The sequence below is a fragment of the Chiroxiphia lanceolata genome, chromosome Z, assembly GCF_009829145.1.
Source record: "Chiroxiphia lanceolata isolate bChiLan1 chromosome Z, bChiLan1.pri, whole genome shotgun sequence".
NCBI classification, from domain to species: Eukaryota; Metazoa; Chordata; class Aves; order Passeriformes; family Pipridae; genus Chiroxiphia; species Chiroxiphia lanceolata.
The window spans coordinates 38,861,556-38,886,840 of record NC_045671.1 but is presented as its reverse complement, the minus strand read 5'-3'; the positions used below and the strand labels follow the sequence as shown (position 1 = coordinate 38,886,840).

Sequence of the window (25,285 nt, the reverse complement as noted above, 5' to 3'; positions counted from 1 at the left end):
AAAACAAATTCTTTAAAAATTAAATTCTTTAAAAATTAGGATTAACCCTTAAAGTACTGAACTGTCATAATAAGGTGTAACATTAGAGAAGAAAGTCCGGACATGGATGTTTAGAATCATAAATCTCGGTTCATAATCTGTGTGGTTCAGCATCTTATAATAACTTTTTATAATTGAAAAGTTCCAGGATTTCCAGAGCTGAGTGAAGTATTTTAGTTGTGGCTGCACTGCCATTTGGTTTACACTTTTAACACTGAAATGTGTAGTCCTTCTTATACTTAAACAATTGCATATTAATATAACTACTGCATAAATTAATATAGACAGAAATTATTTTCAAAAAGTTTGACAAAACACACCATCTATGAAAAACACTAGTTAATTGGTCACATGATTTATAATTTCAGGGCTCAAACTAACCAGGTTTTCTGACACAAACCTTTTGTATTTAACATTCTCATGTTCTATTTGTGAAACGGTTTTTTCACTTTCTTTTTTTTTCCCCACAAAAAGTATTTGTGAAACTGGGATTTGAGGAAGTTTGCTCCTTATATATTAAAAGAAATTCCTCAGTTTGTAATCATATTTGATAACACAGGAAAATAAGCTGCTGTAAGGCTTGCATAATAAACAGAGTGGGAAACAGTATGGAAAGAGTATTTTATAACCTCATTATGAAAAATACGTGTTATGGCCTCATCTGGCTTCTCTGTGCAAAAGTGGTCACTGCAACCACGTGAAAATTTTCTTCCTTCCAACTCCCTTGTATGTGCTCTTATGATAAAGTAAGTGCTTTTTGGACCATTCAGAATAATACAGAACCAGCTTTGGTTTGGGATTCTTTTCCAGAAAGGATTCTAAGCAATTATTCCAAGTGTTACATTTGTTATGGGAAATAATTGCACGATGAGCCAGATTTACAAAATCAGATGTTAGCAAGTTTTTTAAACATTGAGAGTGATTTTGATACTTTTAGGCTGGATGGGTAATTGGATTTGAATGGTGAAGTTAATTTTCTCGAAACTGTACATGCAGTGCCTGTTCCTGCTGGTGGCTTAGCTCATTAAATTATTAATGTTGGAGGGCTGGAGCGTGCTCAGAGTTCAAGTTGCCTGTGTTCACACAATGGGATGCTCTTCAGTGGAGAGACTAAACTCACAGAAGCCATGGAAAGGTTCTGATACCCAAGTATGACCATGTAACTTTAGAATAAGGTTCATTTTTAATGCCCACAGTAGGAAAAGAAATTTTCTAGTTTAACTCTGACACAGTTTTTCATTTAACCCCTTCTCTGGTGAATTACTTGTGCCAACAGTTGATAACCTCTTAAAACCTATCTTCTATAAAGATAAAATATAATATTTTCTGTTCAAAATCATTCCTTGGCATACTTCTGTGTTGCAGCACACCAAGTTTTTCTTCACTGTCCAAACAAGTGTCTGATAATTTTGTTTTCACATGAAAATGTTCTTAAGATATGTTTTGCATTTTAAAATACTCTTTCATATTTGATACTTGCAGCTGGCTTTGGGTGGAAAAGAAATAGTGAGATTTCTAGACAGTGGAAGGACTTTGTTTTTCTTTAAGGCAGTGTTCATGCCCAAAATCTCTTGTATAAAGTAATACTTAAGGTAACTGCACACAGTGTCTTCAGGAGTGAGTTTTTTCCTGAATAGAGGTGAGGTGGTGCAGGGAGAAGAGGAGAAGAAGAAGAGGAGAAAGAAAACATTCTTGATTATTATTGTTTGGATTGTTTATGGGAAATGGTACTTTATTACAAGCTCAGGTGCATTAGTTCATCAGGATATTATGGCAGGGATTTTTGCTGTTGCTTTACCCATTGTACAGTAATTCTTGTGTTTAGGGTTTATTTTTTAACCCCAAGAAGAACATAAGTAGGTGTCATTTTGTGTTTTTTATCTTTGAGAAACAAATAACTATTTAATTAGCATTTATTTTCTGTTATTATGAAAAATAAAATAGAATCATAGAATCACAAAATATTTTGGGTTGGAAGGGGCTTAAAAGCTCATCTTGTTCACTATCCTGGGTTTCTCCAAGCCCCGTCCAACCTGGCCTTGGACACTTCCGGGGATGGGGCAGCCACAGCTTCTCTGGGCAACCTGTGCCAGGGCCTCACCACCCTCACAGGGAAGAATTCCTTCCAATATCCCGTCTAATCCTGCCCTCTGACAGTTGGAAGCCATTCCCCTTTGTCCTGTCAATCCAGGCCCTTGTAAACAGTCTCTCTCCATGTTCCTTAGCCCCTTTAGGCACTGTAAGGTCACCCCAAAGCTTCTGTTCTCCAGGCTGAACAATCCCAACTCTCCCAGCCTTTCCTCACAGCAGAGCTGCTCCATCCCTCTGATCATCTTGGTGATCATCTGGACTCACTCCAGCAGCTCCATGTCCTTGCTGTGCTGGGCCCCCAGGGCTGGAGGCAGCTCTGCAGGTGGGGTCTCACCTGAGGGGACAGAGGGGCAGAATCCCCCCCTGCCCTGTTGCCCACGCTGTGGGATCAGCCCAGGGCACAGGGGGTTTCTGTGCTGGGCCATGTCCAGCCTCTCCCCCACCAGCACCCCCAAGTCCTTCTCCCCAGGGCTGCTCTACCTGCTCATCCCTAGCCGGGATTGATCCTGGGAGTGCCCTGATCCAGGTGCAGCACCAGCCCTTGGCCTTGTTAAACCTCATGAGATTTCCAGGGGCCACTTCTGGAACTTGTCCATGTCCATCTGGATGGCCTCATCCTTCATGTGTGTCACTGCACCCTCAGCTTGGGGTCACCTGCAAACCTGCTGAGGGTCCTTCAATGTCTTCATCTGTATCATTAATGAAGATATTAAATCACACTGGTGCCAGTACAGATCCCTGAGGGCACCAGTGGTCAGTGATGTCCATCAGGACTCTGAGCCATTGACCACTGCCCTGGATGTGACCATCCAACCAATTCTTAATCCACCTGACATTCCACCTATCAAATCCATCTCTCTCCAATTTAGAGCGAAGGATGTCGTGGGGGACCCTGGCAAAGGCATTTCAGAAAGATAAATGACACCTGTAGCCCTTTCCTTCTCCACTGGTCATGGAGGGCCACTGCATTGGTCTTGCCTCTGGTGAAGCCCTTCTGACTATTCCAAATCACCTCCCGGTCTTCCATGTGTCTCAGCAGAGCTTCTGGGGGGATCTTTTCCAGGGTCTTCCCACGCACAGAGGTGAGGCTGACAGGGCATTGGTTCCCAGGGTCCTCCTTTCCACCCTTTTTAAAGATGGGCACAAGGTTTCCCCTTCTTCCAGTCACCTGGGACTTCCCCTGGCTACCAGGACTTTTCAAATATCCTGGACAGTGGCTTGGCAACTCCATCAGCCAGTTCTTCAGGACTCTGGGATGCGTCTCATCAGGTTCCAAAGATATGTACTTATGAACCCTGTTCAGGTTTTCCAGATGATCATGAATCTGATCTTTACTCTATGGAAGGCTTCCTTAAAGATCCTTAATACTCATATTTAACATAGAATCAATCAATTACTGGCATTTCCAGCGTAACAGCTGTAGTATTTTATTTTAGAAAACAACATCATAGATTTATATGGAAATCCAAGAGTATTTGCTGGATTTTGGAGCCTCAAAGTTTTTAACTGATTTCCACTGAAATGGAATTTTCTGCTTCTCTAGGTTAGTGTTAGGAAAAAAGTAATTTTGTTCTTAATACCTTCCACTCCTGTGAAATGGGGGAAGTGAACATTACCACCTCCGAAGGTTCTTGGAATTTTTTGCTAGTCTTAAAATTAAAGAACAAACATTATTAGCATGATATATAAGTATTGATGGAAAGAATCTAATTTGAGGAATAACTTACAGGAAAAAGGGCTTGGGTTTAATTTTCAAAAACCACTTTCCCTTAATTATCTCAGACTTCTGGTTTTCTTTTCCCTCCCTGTTCTGTCCTACTGGAAACAAAGTTTGACATGAATATTTTTGGGCAGCTTTTCAGCCAGGCTAATGCAGCGTAGCTTGATCAAAGTCAGAAGAAGTACAACAATATTTACAGTTCTGTTTACTTGGAATGTATTAGGAGTTATTTTGGTTGCCAGAGCTTATGACCGTATTTCACAAGAGTGTTACAAAATACTGTAGTATGGGAACACAGGCATGAGCATCTTTAGCATTTTTTTCAACTTAAAGGAAAGTGGCAGATGTGAAGGAGATGGAATTGCTCATGTTACACTTTTGTGCAAAAATACGGAAACTGAGACAAACCTTTCTGCTAGTATACATTTATTTTCATTTTAACTGCTGATTTTGTAATGTCATTTGGGTAAACCTGTTGTCACACCCCCACCCTCCCATCCAAAGCAGGAAAGGGGCTGCATATGTTAATTTTTGTATGATTTTATACACATGTTTTCCTTCAAAAGATGTCGAAGTAAAAAGAAAATTACTCCGTCTGAAAATGTACCATCTTAAATCGGTTCTGCCAGTTTTCTGAATGTACATTGTGAAAATAGTCATGGTTAATAAATGGCCATATAAGCTTGATTATATCTCAACCACTACTTAATGATCAACCTCTTTCCATTGTGTTTCTTTAATTCTGTTCCAGCCCAAATTGCTTCTATATAGACTGAGCGGTCGCAGTTTTCACACTGTACCAGCTGGCATCTCCTTTCTGGATTGACGTCAGTGTTTTCCTGTGCTTACCAAAGGGATGTAAAATTTCAGATTTCTATTTGATTTCATTATCTCATAATCAATCTTTATTATTACAAGTTTATCCTGTTATAGTTTAATGACTGAATTAAAAAATACTTTCTATTAATTCGTAGGTGTGCTATCCGTCTTCAAGTTTACACTTATTATATTTTACCCCTTTGAGGATCATTCTGTTTCCTCACCTCTCTTCCTTCATTACTGGGACTTGCAACTTCATGAAACTATGAACTTAAATTGTCCATAAATATATGAATATTTTTCAATTTTCTTTTTGCAGCGTTTGAAGGGTTTGCACAGGTCATCTCTGAGCTAACATGGCCTTGACCTCCCTTGGGTAGGAAGAGTTATGACAGTTGTTTGAGTTTGTGAGTTATGTGGAAAAATTCTTTTTGAGTTATAACTTAAAATTTCATTAAAAGAGAAAATATTCAATGTTTTCCCAAGCTGAAAGACATAGTAAATAAAAGGGAATATAACTGAAAGAAGCAAACCTTTTCTTTCTCTAAAATTGCTCACATCCTACTCTTTTAAAAGTCTCAGCCATAAAGCAGACTGGTTCCTTGTGTCTCAGTAAATGACATGCTTCAAAGCATGAGTTGTTTATTTTATTAATAATAATAAAAAATCCATTTTATGTACTAGAAGAATCTGAATAGCTTGATATTAATAATCTATGTATTCAGATATGTTGCCAGAAAAAAAATGTGTTACTGTGAATTTTATTTTTGTTCAGTCTTGCCTAATTACAAATAAGAACAAAATGAAGGTGCCATTCTCAATTCATTTATTTATTAGTCCTGGTAAAATGGTAACATTTGCAGGTTCTGACATGTGTCCATCTGCCTACATGTTCATACTGTACTTTAATCTCCATTTTTAAATGTCCACCTACAAGTTTTTCACTCAAAGTAGATTTTTAGCACAAAATCAAGAGCTGAAGTCTTGGCCAGGCTCACATCAGAACTTCTCCTTATATCCATGGCTTCAGAATTTACAAGGATTTTGTACCGAATTCTTGCAGCCCTGTCCTCATATAATAAAGTCCTCGAATCTAGTAAGATAAGGTTTTGAAACTCTTCCTTTACAATGTATTTTCATGTCTGAGCCATTGAATCAGTTCCTTTCAATTAACAATCTAACCAAAAATAATAAAAAAACTCAAACCCATAAACGTGCCTTTGAAGAGGATAAAAAGAGAATTCCACTAGCTAGCAGACTGTGGGATGTGTAAGGGCCAGTGAGATGCCATGTCAGATGAGCTGCCCTGACAACGGTTGTCAGGGAACAGCTGCCAAAACTGACATATGATGGTACAAGAGGAATCATTACAGGACGTTAAAGCTTCTTGGGAGTAGAACCATTGGAGATTTTGGTGTACACTTGGTTTCTCTGCATCATTTTTAACTTATGCAACTGCTATGTAGTTCAAATATTTTTCTTTTTTCACCACGTAAAATAATCAGTAATTTCATTTCTTTGTGTTTTCTAATAAGATACTTTAGTTCAACAGTAAGTTACCTCAAGAAATCATATTTGTTAATTACTTAATTTGGAGCTGTGAATTTTAATAGATGTTTTTACCTTGTTCCTTTCTTCCCAGTGAAATGGGATTTTAAATTTGACTTTCTGTACCTTGGATGGAATCATTGCAGTTGAAGCCTTCAGTTAGTTGCATGAAAAACTTAAATATATGAATGGTTTTGTTACACTTTGCAGCCTGAAACTCTCCTCTCTGATCTTTGCTCATATTCTTACCTGTCAATTACAATGTGTTCGATTAGTCTAAGATTCTCATATAACAATGAATTTCCTGCTGTACCTTAAAAAGAAAACAGGAGTGTAAATGAAATGCTGAGAAAATACGTTTCATATATTTTCAGGTAATATAAATAGTGAAACTTAAGTGGGCAAATTATTTGAAGAATCAGTTCTACAAGATGATTTGACTTATATAAGGTTTTACTGGAACATAAGAAATTCCAGATAAATATGAGGAAAACCTCTTTTACAACAGCTGTGATAAAACACTGGCACAGGTTGCCCAGAGAAGTCATGGTGTCACTTTTTGAGATACTCAGGGCTTGTCTGGGGAAGTCCCTGCTCAGCTGAACCAGCTTTGTAGATGAACTCAACAAGTGTCTTCCAACCTAAATTACATTGTAATCCTATAATAAATCTTAAAATGGGAATATTTCTTCTCAGTACCAGTAATGCTGCTAGCACTGCAAGCTTTGCAGGAATCGAAAATGTACAGATTTTAAGGATAAGAAGAAGACTGATTGGAAGAAACTGGGGACTTGATTTCAAGCCATAGAGAATTTATGGAAGCAAAGGGAAGTAGTTACTATTTTTTCTTTTTAAAAAAAAAAGGAATCCATGTAATATTAATTTTATTTATATTATTTCCTTCTACGTGACAATTTAAAAGAATTACTTTTAGTTTCTTTTGTGCTTTCCTGTTGCCTGAAGCTACCTCATATTAACCAAACTACTGGTTCTGGGATAACTTGCCCAGTCTTGAGAGATTTTACATGATGTACTTTTCCAGAAGAACTCTGACTGGGCAGTAGCAAGAGTTCAGAGCAGGAGGTCTTGAAGTGGACATTTTTACAGTTTATGTGAGGCATTAAGAACAATTAGGATAGTAAAATCCTACCTCTGAAGAATTCACAGAATTCACTGCCAGTTTTCAGTGCAGTGTGTTATTAGAAGTAAAGCATAATGTGATTGAACTGTGTGTTATACACACACATGTATATGTATTCATATGGGAATTTTAAAATTAGTTTGTTTTGGCTATTTAAATGTAAAGATATGCATCATAAATCACATTAGATGAAAAATCACACTATTCATACAGTAATGTTTTATGTCAAAATGACAAATCCTAATTGAGATTGCTGCAAATATTTGCATTAGTGCTTCTTGCTGCCATCTGCTTGTAATCTCCAGCTCTGTAAACTATTCTGTTTTGGTTATGATGCTCCTTACCTGTGTTCTACACAGCTGTGATTCTTAGGTTCAACTTTTTTTTAATGTGAAAAATGTAAAATAATGCCATGATTAAAAAACTCAACCATTTTAGCAACTTGGGATAGTTATTTACAGAAATCTGAACTTTGGCAAAGGGATGCCTTGGTTTCATTTAAGATTCATGGTTTTTTCTTAAAAATCAGTGATGTTTCATCTACTTAAATAGCACATTTTAGCAAAAATACAGCATGTTGGGGATCTGCAGGATTGTCACCATGACACGTTCTCTTGTACTCCTATAAAAGTACAGCTGCTTTATTGAGTTTGGGTAGTGAGATTTTTTTAGAGCCCTTGGAAGTATATGTATTTGTCAAAATCTCGCATTTGGCTGATGTTGGAGAATTTTTCCTCCAATTTTAATCCATGAAAATTTAAAGGGAGCAGAAGCAACAGCATCTGAATGCTGGTTTTATGAGCAGCAGTCGGATATTTCTGCTTTTGTGCTAAATGTATTCCTTTGCTCCGCTGTTGTGGCTGCTGAAATCACTCTGAGGTCACATCAAAAAAAACCTAGTTGCTGAGTTTGATGTGAAATCATCTTGGATACCAGAACATCAAGTGGTTAAAAGTGTCAGTGGAGACCTGCTTACTGATGTAATCTTGCAGTCCTTTCTGTAGGGAACTATTCCTACCATACTTACCTTGAAACAGAATTATAAATCTTCTAAGTGATCATTTATTATGAAAATAAATACAGCAGGTGTAAAACAAATTGTTGTAACATTATGTGCTGACTTGCTGTCATATGATCTGTTATTTTGGGTGATGGTTTACATTATTTTCATCATATTTTGTCTTACGTCCCTTATGTAAAAATACAGACATTACAGATGAGATCAACTCATGATTTTCTTAAACCTCATCAGGGGCTGTAATTTTTTTAATTAATAGCTGATAAGTAGCAGAGGTGTAATTAATTTTAATTTCAGAAGACACAGTCTCTAAGTACCATTTAAACACATTATACTGCCATTATTATGACAGTAATGAGCTTTCATTTATTGTCACTTTAAATTTTGGCCATCTTATCCAGCAGCATTAAAAGAAATCCTCTTGTGTTTAAAAATACACAGCGAGAGCTCTACCAGTACAGGAAAAAAAAAGTCACAAAGCATCTGACAAGGAGAGGTTTAGATGTTGAATTTTGAGTTTAAGTTTTTTCTTTTGTTTGTTGGGTGAAGGCACAAGGAGGTTTAGGTTCAATACTTCGTTAAATAGTGAAATGTTGACTCAATGTTATAAGTTGTGCAAGCAGTATGTGGTGTGGTATGGAAACACAGCCTGGAACAAAAAGAATTACAACAGAAACAAGCTGGGAAGAAAGTTGAAAATGTAGGAGTCAAATGCAAAAGGCAGAAAAATAAGAGCAAAGAACTTCCAACCATTTAAATAAAAGTAAGGATAGAGTCAGAGGAATCCTAATGTATCTAATTGCCATCAGTACTTCCAGCGTTATCTCTGAGGCCACTTGCTGGGCAGCTGCTTCAGGCTCCCTAGCCTGAACACCTGTTTGGTTTTCCACAGGTACTCCCTTTGCTCCAGATAATTTGCTGCTTTTCTCACTCTAACTCTCTTCTATTCACTGCTTTTACTGAATTTGTGGGGGAATGGCACAATTTTCGATTCACTGTCAATCAGTGTGGACTCTGCTATGTTTCAGTGCTCAGTGTAGAGCCATCAGAGACAAGAGTATTGAATGTTGTTGAGCAAACAATGACATTGGGTTTGGTTTGGCTGTAATGTAAATTTGGTAGACTGTGTATTCCCCAATCCCACATTATTCCAAGGCCAGAAACGTGCTTGCAGAAGCTTAAATATCAGCAAGTTAGACTCCAGTCCATGTGACAACTTCTGCACTCTGGCTGTGTTCAGGTCTTGTATATATTAATAAAGAAATAGATTATCCATATATGATTAATGGTTTTACATGCCTCAGACTGTGCATGCTTAAATTCAGAAAAAAAAGAAATAAACAAGGTTATCTCTCTCCTCTTTTTACAAAAGGTTATAGTGATTTATAACTGCTGGGAAGTCCTGAGTTGGAACTTTGTTTTCCATAATTCCAAGAACCAAAGTGTGCTTATCTGAGTTTAGCTAATAGGCATTAATTAGAAATAGATAAAGGATTTTGGGGGGATTTGGAAAAAAGATGTAATTTGTTTAAATATTACCTAAAGAACATCCAGTTTGGGTTGTTAGCAACCACAAATACATGATGTTTTGTTAGCTGTAGCATGTCAAATCCTAGGATGGAAATTCCAGTGAGTGAACTTTGCAGACTTTAGAAAACTCAGTAGAAATCTCGAGTAAAATTTTCACCAGTTTCAGATTGTTCCATGACAAGCTTATGAAATTGCAGACTGTATGAAAAGTTTTATTTTGCTAACTTTGAAACTCTGTAAGCAAGGCTTGGGTAGAATCTGTAGGTTACTTAGGTATGATAAATCTTTCAGTTTAAAATTTTTGTTAGTCTCACAAAAGTCAGCTGTTGATAGTTTGACTGTCATCTTCATCTTTAAAGTTATTTAAAATTACATTTCTGTTCATTTTCTCACTGAGCATCCAAAATACTATTTAAAGAATAAGTTAAGCCATGCCCACACGAAGTATATTGTTACATTTAAACGTCATTTGGGGTTTCTTGAAAGTCAGTAGAGAGGGAGAAGGATATGGAACAAAAAACCAGTATTGCAGTTATTGATTCTGATAATTACAGTTATTGTAAAAAAAAAAAAGAAAGTATTCTTTGTTTCTAGTGAACACCTTCAATAAATTGTTGTTTTTTCTTCCCTTAAAACTGAAGTTCAGAAGAGGTGCCCTGACAAAATCATAGGCAACCTGATGCTGTTGGGTCACTTCAAGATGATTTTGAAAGGAATACCTCTAAAATAACCACAGGCTTGAATTGCCAGCCGTTTGTGGCATTTTAAAGTTTGAAGTGGAGGCTCAAACTAACCCCCCGACTGACAGCTGCTTCGTTACCATCTTGATTATTTGTTTCTGGGTAAACAGATGTCAGTGGAGCAAAAACACTTTATAACTTTTGGCACTGATTGCCTAAACTCTCATGGAAAATATTCGGAGCGAAATATTCATGCCCTGGGAGGGAGGGTAGATTTTCTTCATAACTGTACTACCTAATGACTTTATTTTTGTGAGAAAAGTAAGATTCTGTGTGGCCATGGAAACTGACCTACTGTGAACATCAGGTTGATTTCCTCTTTTAGGTCATTTTCAGCAGAGATGTTCAAACCATTGTTCCACAAAAGCTCCAGAAGCAGCATGGGTCACTGAAATATGTTGCATTTAGATATATTATCTGTTGAATTAAAAGAATCCATTTCTAGAGTTGTCTTTCATGTATTTCACAATGACTACTAGATGTTTCACCACCAGCAGTTCAGAGGCTTACAAGACTCCCCAGTCCCATCACCGCTGCTCCTCTACCAGCAAGAAAGTTCTTTTGTGATGTTCCTGTGGGATTTTGGCAGGTTTTGTGCAAGATTCCTACATGGGGACATGCCATGCAGAGGTTGACCAAGTCCAGGTGTTCTTTTTGAGCGTTCTGGTGTCAACCAGTGAGTCAGAAAGAATTAAAACTTGGCCCTCAGAGTCTTCTTCTGCCTCTCTTCTTATTTTACCTTTTTAGTTGTTTGGCATTTTGTCCTTCTCTGTGGAGGCTGAAAGTGCTGGTCCTTCAGAGGAATGTTTTTTGAGGCTGTGTCTCCTGGAGTTGGGAGTCAAGCAAGCAGACATTTTACATTTTCACCAGGCTCTTAATAAATGCATTGCTGCACAAATGTTCTTGACACAGTCTGTAATTAAAATATTTGAGAAGCGTCTTTTTATCTACTCAGTAGTCAGGCTGGTATTACTTTTCATCAGCCTGTTTTCCTGCTTAACCATAATTCACCTGGATCCAGGAAGCTCTCTGGCGTTGTTCTTTCTGTGCTACAATGGTGCATTTAGTGTCAGATATCTGAGGGAGAATTAAGTCTGAACTAAGATGCCATGTGCTGTCCAAGGGGACTGAAAAACACTAAGAATGAGAATTTGGGGAAAGCTGTTTTGTTTCATTTGACAGGCAGTATCCTCCTGTTGAGCCTGCACTTGCTCTAGGTTGATGTAATCATCACCTCAGGTATCAGAGTTTTGCACAGTGCTTCTTAGAGTGGAAAGCAAAAGCTTTATTTTTGTTTTAAAATTACATGATCTGAGAAAACTTTTGCCATTTGGAATGAATCTTCAGTAGCGTTTGTAATACCGGGCAAAGCAAGTACACTGGACACTCTTCAGCTTATGTTTTTTCTTTTATCTATAGATTTTTGAATTGGTGTAACAAATGCATAGTATTCTGTAATAAATATAAGCACTGAGGTCCAGAAATTAGCCAGAATAATGTATACATTTGACAGTGGTGGAAAATTAGCCAAAGGCCAACATTAACACTCAGATTCTTCCCAAATTTTTTGAGATTTTTTAATTTTCATTTTGTGATTTTTCAGTTACTTGGTCCTTTCTGTCCTCTTCTGTGATTTGCCATTCATCATCATATTTGCTTGGAGGTTTTGTAACTTCACACATTGGCAACTCATAATTTAAATATATTTCTTACCTTTACTTACTAATTTGTTTTAAAAATGTGGCTGGTTTTAGTAGTGTTGAATGGTGGCCATGGTTGGTGTGATGTGGCAAAGAATTTAAATTGTCTCTCATGTTAAGGGGAATATGGATACTAGTATAATTTGGATCTAGCAAAATGCAATATATCTTTGGGACAGACTGGTTTCCATGACAGCATTTTCTTTTGTGTTTTTTAGGCTACAAAAGGTGGTCAGAAGCTGTTTTATTCAGCAGTGATTAGGTCAATCTTTGGTTTTGGTTAATAAAACAATGGCAAAATTGCTTCCTTATGGTCTCTCCATAATCTGGCTGCAGTAGTCAGGTAGATTGGAAGGGCCCAGTTTTAAGGGGAATTGATTAAATATTGGCAATTCTTTTACACTGATCATCGTTTAGCTTGGAAACAAATGGATAATCTTCCTTTTTCCAGTTCTTTAATCAGTCTTTTCAATACAACAGTACAGGTCAAGGTGCTTTGAGTACTGAAGTTGCTTTAAAGCACTGTGTGAGCCTGGACTTTTAATTTCAAATTTCCTAATGACCCATCTTCATTTTTAATCTTTAACCTTTTAATTCTTTTTTTATCTTTGCTCACCGACTGTAAATTGTTGTCATATCCTGTGCATACATAAACATTGCAAAAACATAAAGTACCGCAGTGAATTCTCCCAAATCCTTGTTACTTGATGTATTTCTCCCCCGGATGTGAAATTCCCATTATTGTTAATGAGATACCCATATATGTATAGAAAGATGATGATATTAAGTAGTTTCCTAGATAGCTGTAAAATAAATTAAATAAAGTGACCTTATTGGATGAGTGTAGGATACTGATTTTCTAAATCAGTTAGATTTGGAGAACTACTTTCCCACATTTTAGAAGATGACTTTTACCTAGTGTAGTTTTGTTACAGATCCATTATTTCTACAGCTACAGAGGGATTTCACCACCTATACACAAATGACTCTGTGGACTGACATTGTACAAGATTCCTTGTGTGAAAAACCAGGTTTTTTAGGGCTCTTCCTTCTCATTATGAAGGTTCTTCAGATGTTGTCAAGGGTTGTATGATTTCTCTCTTTGGAATTGGAGAAGAACTTTCTATTTCATCTTACCTTGGTAGTCTTCTAAGTTTGAGATGAGTGGATTTTCAGTGAATTCCTTCAAAAAAGAAGAGAAACTTCAAAAAAAGAGAAACTTTAGGAAGCAGCATAAAAAAATAATCTTATCAAACAATCAGTCTTGCTTTTTTTTCTTGAGCTTGGATTCAGACTTCTAAACTGCACTACTAGCCCTGGAAGGTCTGGTTTGTTGGCTTTGTGAGGCCAACAAACAGGCTTTCTACTCATGAGTCTATTTGATGTATTTCTATTTGAAGTTTGGTGAAAAACCATCTCTTCTCAAAACTATACATGAATTGTACTGGTTACCCAAGGAAACTCCTTAAGGACTGTTTATTTTACTAGCATTGACCGCATTTTACTCTTCTACATAAGATGACAGCCATTCATGTAGAATTTACTGATTTTTTATAAGTGATGCCACATGGAACATTGGAAACTCGCAGGAGTACAGTGTTTTAATTTATTTTGATGCGTGTTTATTGTAACTTCAATATTGAGCACAGATTAATGCAAAGTCTTCCTAACTGAGGTGAGTTAATACACAATGCATAAACTGAAATACAGGAAATTATGTTCAGGCAGAACACGAGTTTGTTTTACTGTGGCAGTAGTAGAGATTGAGCTTGACTTTAGCTGCTTCTCCCAGAAGAAGAGCAATCTGTTGTGGGTGATCATCCAGAGCCAAGTATTGGTAAAATCCTGCTTTGTCTTTCTATCATTTCATCATAATCCTTGAAGTTTATCCTTTAATCTTCTCAAATGAGGCTACCTCCAAGTTTTCTTGAATAAGAAAAAGTCTGGAGAAGCCTTTGTGAGACATGTAGCATCTTTTAATGCTGACAAAGACCTTCATGTCCTCAATGATTTTGCAGAGAGAACCATCAAGGATTGACAGTGCTCACTCACACCTGGGCATGGCCACAGGTGTCAGGCTCCCAAATGAAGGTGCTTTTCATGGTGTAAAGGTTCAGGCCACAGAGGTTTTATCCTTTCCATGAACAAAGACTTCAAGCAAATGTCTTTGAAACGAATATGGTTTTTAAAATCTTTCTGGAAACCCTGTTGTGAAAGGAAATCTCTCTGAAATTGCTGCAAAACCACCACCGGCACGAGCTGCTGCCTGGGGGCCTATGTTGGACTGTCACAGACACATTGACTTTGTTAAAACTTGAGGGAAAGTTTACGCCGAGAGTCAAATGTTTCTCTTAGACAGTATCGAGTTGCTCCTTGGACCTTTCTAAAACTGTCTCTCGAAACTCTTTATTTTACTCACTCACTTCAGTGAAAGTATATAGCTTGGAGGGTCAGATGTTCTCTGCTTTCACTGTTGTGTCCACAGGACCTGTGACCTCAGGAACTACTTGAATTGTAAGTCATAAATTAAATAATTTCAGATCAAGAAGTTCCTTTTCCAACATAATTTTTAATGAAATTGACTTAAATCTCATTAAGTGAGATTTAGCAGGCACAGATGTAAGCACTGTGAATGGTTTTAAGTACATTTGCTTCCCTTAAATTCTGGGAGGATTTTTGCTCTTTGAGTTACTCCATTTCTTAGAAACAAGTTTATCTTGAGGGTTTATTTCCCCCTTTGCTACCAGGCAGTAAAAAAAGTCCAGCCGTACATATTTATATTTACATGGTGACTGCATTTACTCCACCCCTCTCTTCCTTTGTTAGCAATATTGTAATTACAGGGCTTTTATTTTTCTTCCTTCTGAATAAAATAAATCATTTCTGCTCATGATACAGGTATTTTTTCTGTTGTATCTCTGATCCCTGGCATTTTTTTGTAAGAGAAGTAAGTGATATCCCACCCTTAATGTTCCTTTCCTGCTGCTGAGGTAAGAGGAAGGAGTTGACAGTTCACACACAGGGTCTGCTCAGTCCCCAGAGAAGTTATATCCTGCTCGGTCTAGATTTTTATTTTTCCGAAGTACAGACTGCTGATTTATGTTAAGATATTCCTTATTGTTACTACTACACCAAAGAACTGTTATTTATTTAAATGAATAATGGATGTGCAAGGTTGTAGCTGTTAGAAACCATGTAAATAACAAGGTGACTTCTCAGGAAGCTTGGATTGTTGTTTTGGAAAATACATGTCAAGAAAGGCTTTAATTTCTCTTTAATGATAAAAGTTTTTTCCTTATTTATTTGAGTCTTAAATAGCCATTGCAATCATAGCCATTGCTGTGAAGCTGAAATAGTCATTGCTATTATGTACCACTGTCTGAAAGTACTGGATTTAGCTTCAAAACAACTCTGTAAAAAGCCTGTATTAGCTGTAAATATTAGGATTACAGTTTCAGTGGTATTATTTAAAGTCTTAACTGCAGTAGCTAAGTGCAATTTGACTCGGTTTTTCAGGACTCTTAAATGTCTTAGTTCTGGAAATTCAGTTCACAAGGTTTTTGCTGCATCATGTGGCTTTGAAACAGTGATTTAGTGCTGCATAAATCCTGTGTTTGTGCCTTACAAAGCAGTTGAAGTGATGCAGAACAGGTGGATCTCCCCCTGAGATGGAGTAAGAAGTATGAGGACAAAATGAACCTCCTTTTAAATAAGGGTTAAAATATTTTCTGAGCTTTGATGAAATCACTGTGCAGTCTTTTCCATCTTCTGAAGTAAAAACAGTGCACTCAGAAATTCAGAAATCCAAAACTGCCATCTCCGGAGTTCAAAATATACATTGGGAATGAAACATTACTATCTTTAGGTTTGGTGTGGGAGGTAGTTATTTGAATATTTGCATCTTAATTTCAAAGATGTTGAGTACCAGAAGGATAAACAGAATTCTATGCTCAGCTCTTTGGGTTTCTCCAGGTGAAAGGAAACTTGCTCTTCATGTGGGTATTAAAGGATAGTGTCAGTATAATAGTCCAAAAATGAAAAACCTTACTGAATGAAAAATGGGCTTTGAAGCAGTTCTGATTTTTTGTTTAAATTTTATTTCTTTTAGTAACACTGGAGCAATTTTCGCAACAAAAAGTGTGACAGGGCATGTGAAATGAATGATAATATAAGGGTACTTCACTACTTCATTATTAGGAAGTACTTTCTTTTGGGGGGGGACAAAAAAATATCAGAATAAATTTTTTTTGTTGCCCTTATCTGTTGATATACTTATAATTTATCTGTATCTAGGGATGCACAGTTTGTGTTTGGACTCCAGAGTTTGTTTTGGACTGGGGCAGCAGGCTCAGCATCACCTGCAGGCCAGGTAAAGGGCTATGCCTTGGAGAACAGAAGAGTTTAAAAATTCCTGTGCTACCTAAAAAGCCATTCTTATTTTGGGATGATTTGTAGTCCCTTTTGCTGGTTTTGCAACATGTTATCAGGAAAAAAAAAAGGAACAACAAAACAAAACAAAACAGAGAAATTGAATGGTTTAGTACATTCATTTTTTAACATAATGTTCATTGGCTTTTAAATGAAGAAAAAGATGGTTGTTGAGTAGTGGTGGTAACAATTTGAGGGGCTGTGTGAAGGTTAGATTATGTTTTTGCTTAGCTGCAACTGAAAAGAAAAGTTGTGAGTAAACGTTCTGTGTATTTACAGTTTAGTCTGGTATTAGGACAATATGTTGGTATCAGGAACCACAGATGCAGAGGGTCTGTGCTGTTAGAAGCTGCGAAGTGTGAGATGTTTGGCAGGTGATTAGTGACAGGCTTTATGAGGAGTGTGAAACAACATACTCAAACAGATATATTTGTGCACAAGTTTAGAGTATATAATGCTATGAGTGTTGCAAACATAAAGAAAAAAGCAATCCATTTCAGAGGGAAAAAGAAAATACAATTTTTGGTTTGTTAATTCTTTGCATGTATGTACTTCTAATTTTTGCTGGGAGTGATTTATTGACTGTTTTTGTCCAATAATTCTGGGTTTGCAGGTCTCCAGCTTAGGCAGGGTCACCATGACTAAACCTGCTTAGAATGGACTAGTTGTGTTGGTCCAGCTTGTCTTCCTGCTTCGTGGAGGATTCCTCTTCAACAATTTAGACTTGTTTTATTGTTCAAAACACTGTATAGATATGTTTAGAGGCGTAGCTGGTTTGGGCTAGAAATCATAGATGTGCTTCTTAGATGGGGGAACAAATTGAAAAGAAATATTTTGGGCATTTTTTCTTTTTTATTTTTACTTTTTTTCCCCTTTTAGATGTTGTACATTAGTGTCACTGGCACAGTGTTGATCTGCAGTGAGTAGCAAAGGAATTTGGTCAACACAGGTTAAATCACACATTTCCGCCGCTTTTAAACATGGTGCAGGGACTCGTGTGGTTTCTCTTTTAAAAAGTAAAATCTCATAATTAAATCTTGAGGCTCCACACACTCCCGTGTCGTGGTGGCAAATATCCATATTTTGTCTTAATTTCCTTGGAAAGACAAAAAGCCAAGTGTCTCAGCTACTGGCAAAACGTGAAGATCTCAGCGTGAGTCACACTCCAAAATGCCTCAGTGTGATTATGAAATGGTCCTGTTTTATAGCATAAGTACAATAAAATAATGTGTGTATTGTAACAACGGGGAGAGGATGTGTGAAATTAAAATTACATAAGTTAAGCTCTTCATTATTTTGTTTTCTGCATTTTAGGTCTTGTTTGAAATTAAAACTTAGCCGGATGGCACGTAAAATAGTTCTGAGCCAGTGTTTAGGTACAGAAGATGTTAGAGAATGCAAATACCAGGAGAAGCTGTGGCAAAAAATCACTCTTATTAACTTTATCTTCTTTTATGATGGGGCCTGTGTGTGTGGCCCAGACAGGGTACCAGTAGTGACACTTTTATTCATTTTTGCCAGTAGGAGTTAAAACTGAAAAATGTGGTTCATTTTTCCAGCATCATGTTAATTAAATCTTAGCACTAAACTCAGTCGGAGAAGGTGAAAGGACTAGTGGATCAAGGAATTGGGAGGAGCTTAAAGAATACAAGAAAATAAGAAATTTTAAAAGGAAGTGAAAAAAGACTAAGCTAAAGCAGAAAAAGTGGGTTTTGTAAGTGCTGTAGCCTTCACTGGTCATGCCGAGGTGGTCAGAAAAGCCCAACTCTGCGAGTAGCCCTAAACTCACGTATTTTATGTGTCTGGTACTTCTCTACAGGGAAGGTTTGCTCCTGTGAGGATTGTAAACAGGTGCAAAACTTCACTCTTTTGGGGTTTTTTTTTGGTTTCAGATGTTAGTTGCTTACATTTTTGCCAAATTACCCCTTCAAATACTTATTGTAACCTGATTTTAAAATGAAAACAGCATGCCAAGAATGAATTGAAGTAACTACAGTCTCAAATACCTTATACAGTTGAACTGTGTGGAAAACTTGGTGATTTTGACACAAGTCTTAATATAATTAATATAAATCAATAAAAAAATATTCACATTCTGTTCACTGAAAAAGTTATTGCACTTTTTAAAGCTGAATAGTGATGAATGTTAATAACACAGTGGGGTCAGTCACTGAGCCTCCATAAATGTGGCATGCAGTGTTTTGTTTATTTTTCAGGCTTTGGATGTTTCCCAGGTTGGGAAATCCCTCAGACCTAAAGAACATCCAAAACAAACCAAACAAAAAAACCCCAGATTTTGGGGTTTTATGAAGCGGCCTCTAAATTCGAAACAATAAACCAAATTAATAGAGTAAGTCATAAGTAAGCACATGGAAAACATGTGCTTGCAAGGAGTTGTTTTATCTCCTGGCAGGTTCATCCAGAGGAAGTGATGAAAACATGGCTGATTTGGGGTCGTTTAAAAGCAGAATGGATAAAGCACCCTGGCAGAGGCATTTTGAGGTGGTGCATCAGAGTAGCTGACCTGGTCCATCCAAAGATGGAATGTGCCTTTAACTGTGGAGCAGCTCAGCCCCTGGTCCTTCATATTAATGTGCTTCTCCTTTATTCAGGAAGTATCTAATGGTGTTTGGGGGAGGGGAAACTCATTAGCTTCCTTCCTGAGTAATATAATTTTTATTTCCTGTTGTAACAGCCACCTCAGCCAAAAGCAACAGCCTCAGAAGTGCAGGGGGGAGGGTTTGCCTGCAGAAAACATTCCCATCTCGGAAGGGAAATGTTGGTTGCAAGACAATTTTAGGTCTATGGGCAGTTTTAAAATACCCTTTGCAAGGGTATTTTGAATTTTCCATCCTTTCTTCTGTAGTTCTGGGGGATAGAGGTGACTCAGAACTGCACTTATGGGAACGTTTGCATTCACCTTCCATGCTGTGAGCCCTGATTGCCTCCCCATCCTCTCCTCCTCCTGTGACCCCCGAATGCCACCCGAAATAATCCCCCTACCAGGCTTCAGGTGCTGGTAGGAGCTGTTGGGTCAAAGCCTGGCCAGGATCACCCCAGATTTGGGCTTTTGGATGTGCCCTGAGCCTCCCTGCAGACAAACACATCATTCACTTTGTGTGCCAGCTGTGGCACAGTTTAACCTGAAAACTTGGAGCAGCCCATCTTTGCCTCTTGTAATGTTGCCTTGACATTATATAATGGAAAAATCACTGGGTTTTTTTAATTTTAAAACCTTGTTCACCCCTCCAAAATAACCAATACACTCACAACTTGAGGACTTGAGGAATATCACAAAAATGGACACTGGGAGAGTTGAGGATTTTTGAGCTTGAGAAGGATTTAACAATTACACTGAATGAAGTAATAAAACACTGGGGTTTTTTACAGTGCTTTATGAATTGTGCCTATGTCATTGTCATGCTAAAACTGCACAGTGTTCTGGGCATAAAGGAGGATTTTAAAAATAATTGGAAAGCTTTGTAAGTTCATTGCTGTGGCTGATAAAAGTAGTGACTGTTACCTCAGCCTGAGAAGTGAAAAATTTTGTCCACGCTTCATATTGTATATATTTAAAACCAGATGTTTGTCACCTTTTCATTCAGTTATTACTGTGTTTTGGACTGGTTTTCTGGAAATTACAAGTGATTTCATTCAGGCCGCTATAGCAAGACTTTCACTAATCTGAAACAATTGAGCTTAATGTGCTACAGCCACAAGTTTACACAGAAATAACAGCAAACTGGGGCTACTAACAGAAAAAATAAGGAGTTGATTATCCTTTACTGTACAAACTCTGCACCTTTCTCTTGGATTCTCAGGCTGGAGTGGTAACATTTTAATCAGCAGATGAAACAGACCTGAGTAGGAATTAAATACTCCAGACATTTTAAAGAGGAAGCAGATGGAGTGCTTAGAAAGTAAGAACAGGCTCTATTGTATTTGATTTTGATTAGCAAGAGATCCATGCAAATAGCAATCACAAAGAATGGGAAAAGAGGCTGTTTTCTGGAAAGTCCCTTCCATGAAGTGGTGCATTATTATTGAGAGTGGTGCTTACAAGGAAAATTAAATGTGTTAACTGCTCATTTCACATGAAGTTGGGGGATGAGGGACATCAAGCACACACAGGGGTGGGCAGGTTTAAGGTAATTTGCAGAAGAACCAACCTCACCATCCCGAAAATCTGCCCTTCCATCAGCACTTGCTATGTTGAGGCTGTTAGGGTAGATTAAGCAATTAAATGAAGTAATAGTTAAATATCCACTGTTGCCTGACACTTAAGTTTTGTCAGCTTTTGTAGGAAGCCTGGATATCCCTCCCATGGGACCCTCTGCCTGCAGAAAACTGCGTATTTTTGTGTGATGGGCTGGAGTCCCTGCAGAGTGAAAAGCCTAGAGTTGCTTTGAGGGGTTGGAAGACTTAGAAGTGGAAGTGAGGAAGAAGAAATGGTGGGATAGGTGAGGTTTAAAGTTCTATGCCTTGGCTGTTGCTCAGGAAATCCTAGTAAATGCCATGTTTTCCTCATCCCAGACAAAACACCTCATGTCTGGAGCTCTGTCTCCAGAGGGGTCTCTGTCTCTCTGGGGGTCTTATTTTGTCAAATGTCCCCTGTTTCAGGCTGAGCAATCATTGGGTTTTCTCTCTGAGAGAGAGGAGAAACAGAAGGATGCACTGGAGCTGGGAAAGAAGAGAGGAGAAATGCCTCTGTTGTAGTTTAGAATGGGGATCATGCTTCAAGTTATTTTAATTCTTATTTTCTCTTGTTTCCAGCCTGTACATTACATAGTTCTCAGGCTGCTGTATTTTAACCTGGGCTTAAACTTGTAATAGCACCGTAGACCAGGAGGTGTTAAGGTGGCACTTGGGTGTCTTGTGGCTCTCCTCCATTTTAGATAAATTTTTTAAATTAACAAAGCTAAGCTGGGTCTGTTTGTACTTTCCTTTCTGCAAGTCTCTCTGTGCTAGCTGAGAGGGAGAAGCCAGTTTTTTTATACATAGTAAAATATGGATTATTTGTCTCTAGTCTTTTAGGTCAGCTTGGACAAGGTGCTGAAGCAAAGGTGACACTGATAACTTTGCACTCTCGGACTTTGTCAGGGACCTTGGGTAAACATGCTTCTTTTGTTTTGGATTGGTGTTATATGCTGATTTATTTATATAAATTATGGGTTTTATACTTGCTTTACTTTATAAAGGTTCCTTCTCTGCAGTATGTGCATTTTCAGTGAAGATGCATATACCTATAATTCACATTTAAACCCAATCTGATCTGTCTGCAACCTGTGCCTGTATAAGTGTTTATTAAGGCAATTTTTCATACTATATTCCTGGTTTTAGCTGATTTTCTTTCTTTTTTTATCATGAAGTGCAGTGAAGGATTACATGGTGAAGCAGTTTTGATGATCACTCTTATATAAGCTGAATTTTGCCTCTTGTTCCCTGTATAACATAAGTATTTAAAAATATCAGGGTTGGTGTTTTCCTGGTGAGTCCTGACAGTCCATAGACCAGCCAGGTGGGATAGTTGTGCATGGATCAGCATCCCCCCAGTACCTGTGTGGGCACTACCTAACAACAGGAATGATAATAAAATAAGCAAAGTATTAAGATTTTAAAGGTGTGTTTAAGAGCTGTAGGAGGCAGTTAACCCTAAAAGAGTCAAGTTCTCATTATCACCACTATGGATTTTCGCACCACGGGGTGTAGAAGAATTGGTTCTCTAAGGAGAAGCCACCTGAGACACCCCCTTGGATTCACCTGCTCTGCCGTGTGACTTGGAAACACAGAGGGTTTGGTCTCGGGGGTTTTTACTCTTTGCTCCTTGCCCAAATCCTCAGTCAACCGTAGGCACTCACTGTTTTTACTCTTTGCTCCTTGCCCAAATCCTCAGCCAGCCGTAGGCACTCACTGTTTTTGTTTTCTTGCGTGTGATTCCCAAAGAAAGGGGAGGGTTTAGGGTTTTTCACAGCAGGACATCCCAAAAAGCGTTCCTGAGGCAGTCCTTAGAGGACTGAGCGCTCCTCTGCCTCTGCTGTCACTGTAGGGTGGATAGATGGATGGATGGATGGAGGGAGGGAAGGAGGGATGGATGGATGGATGGGTGAATGGATGGATGGATGGATGGGTGAATGGATGGATGGATGGATGGATGGGTGAATGGATGGACAGATGCCAATTTCTTGAAATCTACTACCCCTTGGAGTACCATTTTGTGCTCCAACTACCTGCAGACTACTCCATTTAACTACTTTATAGCAAATAAACACCAGCATGAAAATGTTAGGTCTTCATAAGCACAGTGCCTAATTATGTTTTAGCACTTAGAGGTGTTAACTCTCTGCTCAACAAGTTACATTTATCCAAAGATAGATGTTCAGGCGACTTGAGAAAAATGAGATACTTTACAGGCCAGCTTTCCATGAGTTTTAAATTTATCATGTTTTTTCTTCAAATGAACACATACTTGTTGTGGAATTAAGTATTTATTTTTCAGCACCTGCATACACAAGAAATACCACTGATTTTAAAGGTACAAAATTCAGGCTAGGGACTCTAAAGTATGTATTGTACTATGTACCACTAACCCAATCAATAATGGAGGTAATGTTAAAAAAAAATCAAGAAATGGCTGCTTCAGTAAGTTTTCTCTGTGGAAGTGTGCTGTCAGTATTACAATATTGGGAAGTCACATGTTTTCATGTTTTAGGGCAGAGTAATAACATTTAGAGTACAGCCTTGAAAAGCAGTAATATATATGTAGTTGGTGTTTTAGTAAGTGGTTCTTAAAGGGGAGTTTCATGACATGAAGGTCCAGACAAGGACACACAAACATGAAATTTCTTGAGCAGAGAAAGAGGTTGCTTCATTAAGTAAATCCTGCAGTTCATCTCCCTCTGAAAATTTTGGGGTTTGTGCATATGACTTTTCCAGCTAGCTAGCTACTTACGGAGACAAAAATCCATTTTGAATAGTGAGGGAATTACTCTGGGAGCTTTTTTGTTTGTTTGGGTTCCCCCCCGCACCCCCCCTCCGAAATTGTGCATATATTGCCAGCACTGCTGAATCACTCCCAGACAACCTGAGGATAACCCCTAACAGGGCTACTTTCCATTTCATAATCGAATTTCAGTCTTTCAGCTCACAGCATATTTCTTCATTGGTTTCATAACTGGGAAAGAACAAAGAGATACAGACAAACTTTCATCTTATTAATCACTATATTCCTAAAATGGGAAAGCACTTGCCTGTTGTGTGGAGTGCTGGGACATGAGAACTGGAATAAAAGACTCTGGAAATCTCAAAAATCTTTGGAAAACAAAATGGCTTTAACAATTAGATTAATTAAATGATTAAAAGACACTGTGCCAACCACTTAATTGCTAGAGAAAGTCAGGGTGTAGGATAGTCTTGTCATAGCAGCCCAATTAGCACAGTTGTACCAACTGTGAATTTTCCATAGAGCATCAAAAATAAAAAAGAAGGAATAAATGGAGTGTGTTTGGAAAGAAGGAGGGAAAAATGAGTAGTGATCACAGTGCTGCTTTGTGCAGCATGTCATGTCTTGAGCGCAGTGAATATCTAGGAATTCAGAGATCCAGCAGGATACATGTAACAGGTCACGGTCATGTAAATACAACAATTCCTGCTGACTCTGTTTGAGGAGAAGCATCTCCCATCCCCACCTGGATTCCTCATGGTGAGGGGAAGGCAGAGGGTTAACCTGTGGTCTGCAATGCCAGTTGTTCAACAGAGACATGGTCTTGGGGATGAGACAGCGCGTGGAATATTTTGTGGTTGTCGAGCGGTGGGATCAGAGATGCCTTGGTCCCTGCAGGGGCCTGGAGGGAGGGGTTGTTAGTGTCACTACTGGAAGAGAAGTCATTTTGTTGAAATATCACTGCAGCTTGGCCCTGAGCTCTGACAGCAGTGTTTGGTGTCCTCAAGTGCCTTTTGTTGTCAGCAGGGTGGTTGTTGCTGATGGGTCTGATGGTGCTGAAGGGGCATCTCGGCTGGGTGGCCCCCAGAGCTCCCACTGTACCCAACCACACATCCCTGGATAACACAGGGCTCGGGACTGAGCTGAAATGAACACCCCTGCTCTCACAGAACACAGTGGGAAACCATTATCTGAAGTATCATTTTTTGAATCTTCATAAGGAAGCAGGAAAAGCCAAGTGTTCTACTTTTAAGGATAGTTCTGTTGTGGGGGGAAAAAAAAGAGTGGGCAGAAATTCAAAAGAATTTCATACTTTTACTCTCGTATTTAAAACGCAAAATTATTTTTCCTTTTTTGTAAGTGAACATTCTGTTGATACCTATGCATAATACTGATCTTAGTAACTTCCAGTCAGTAATGAAGGTTCCTTTTAAAATAACTTGTCTTTATAATCATAATCAGACAAAGAAAAAACCCTTATCTGGAAATTAAATCCTAAATAATCCAAGAAGCAGCTGAGAGACAGGACTGAAAGGCTGTCTTTTGACAAGAATTTGAAGTCCTTTTATTCA

At 38.1% G+C, this 25,285-nt stretch overlaps 1 protein-coding gene across 5 annotated transcripts in view; it reads left to right on the top strand.

Moving 5' to 3' along the window:
- Positions 1-25,285, top strand: part of SSBP2 (single stranded DNA binding protein 2) — a 130,078-nt gene that overhangs the window by 56,691 nt on the left and 48,102 nt on the right. The gene's annotated exons all lie outside the window — the stretch shown is intronic.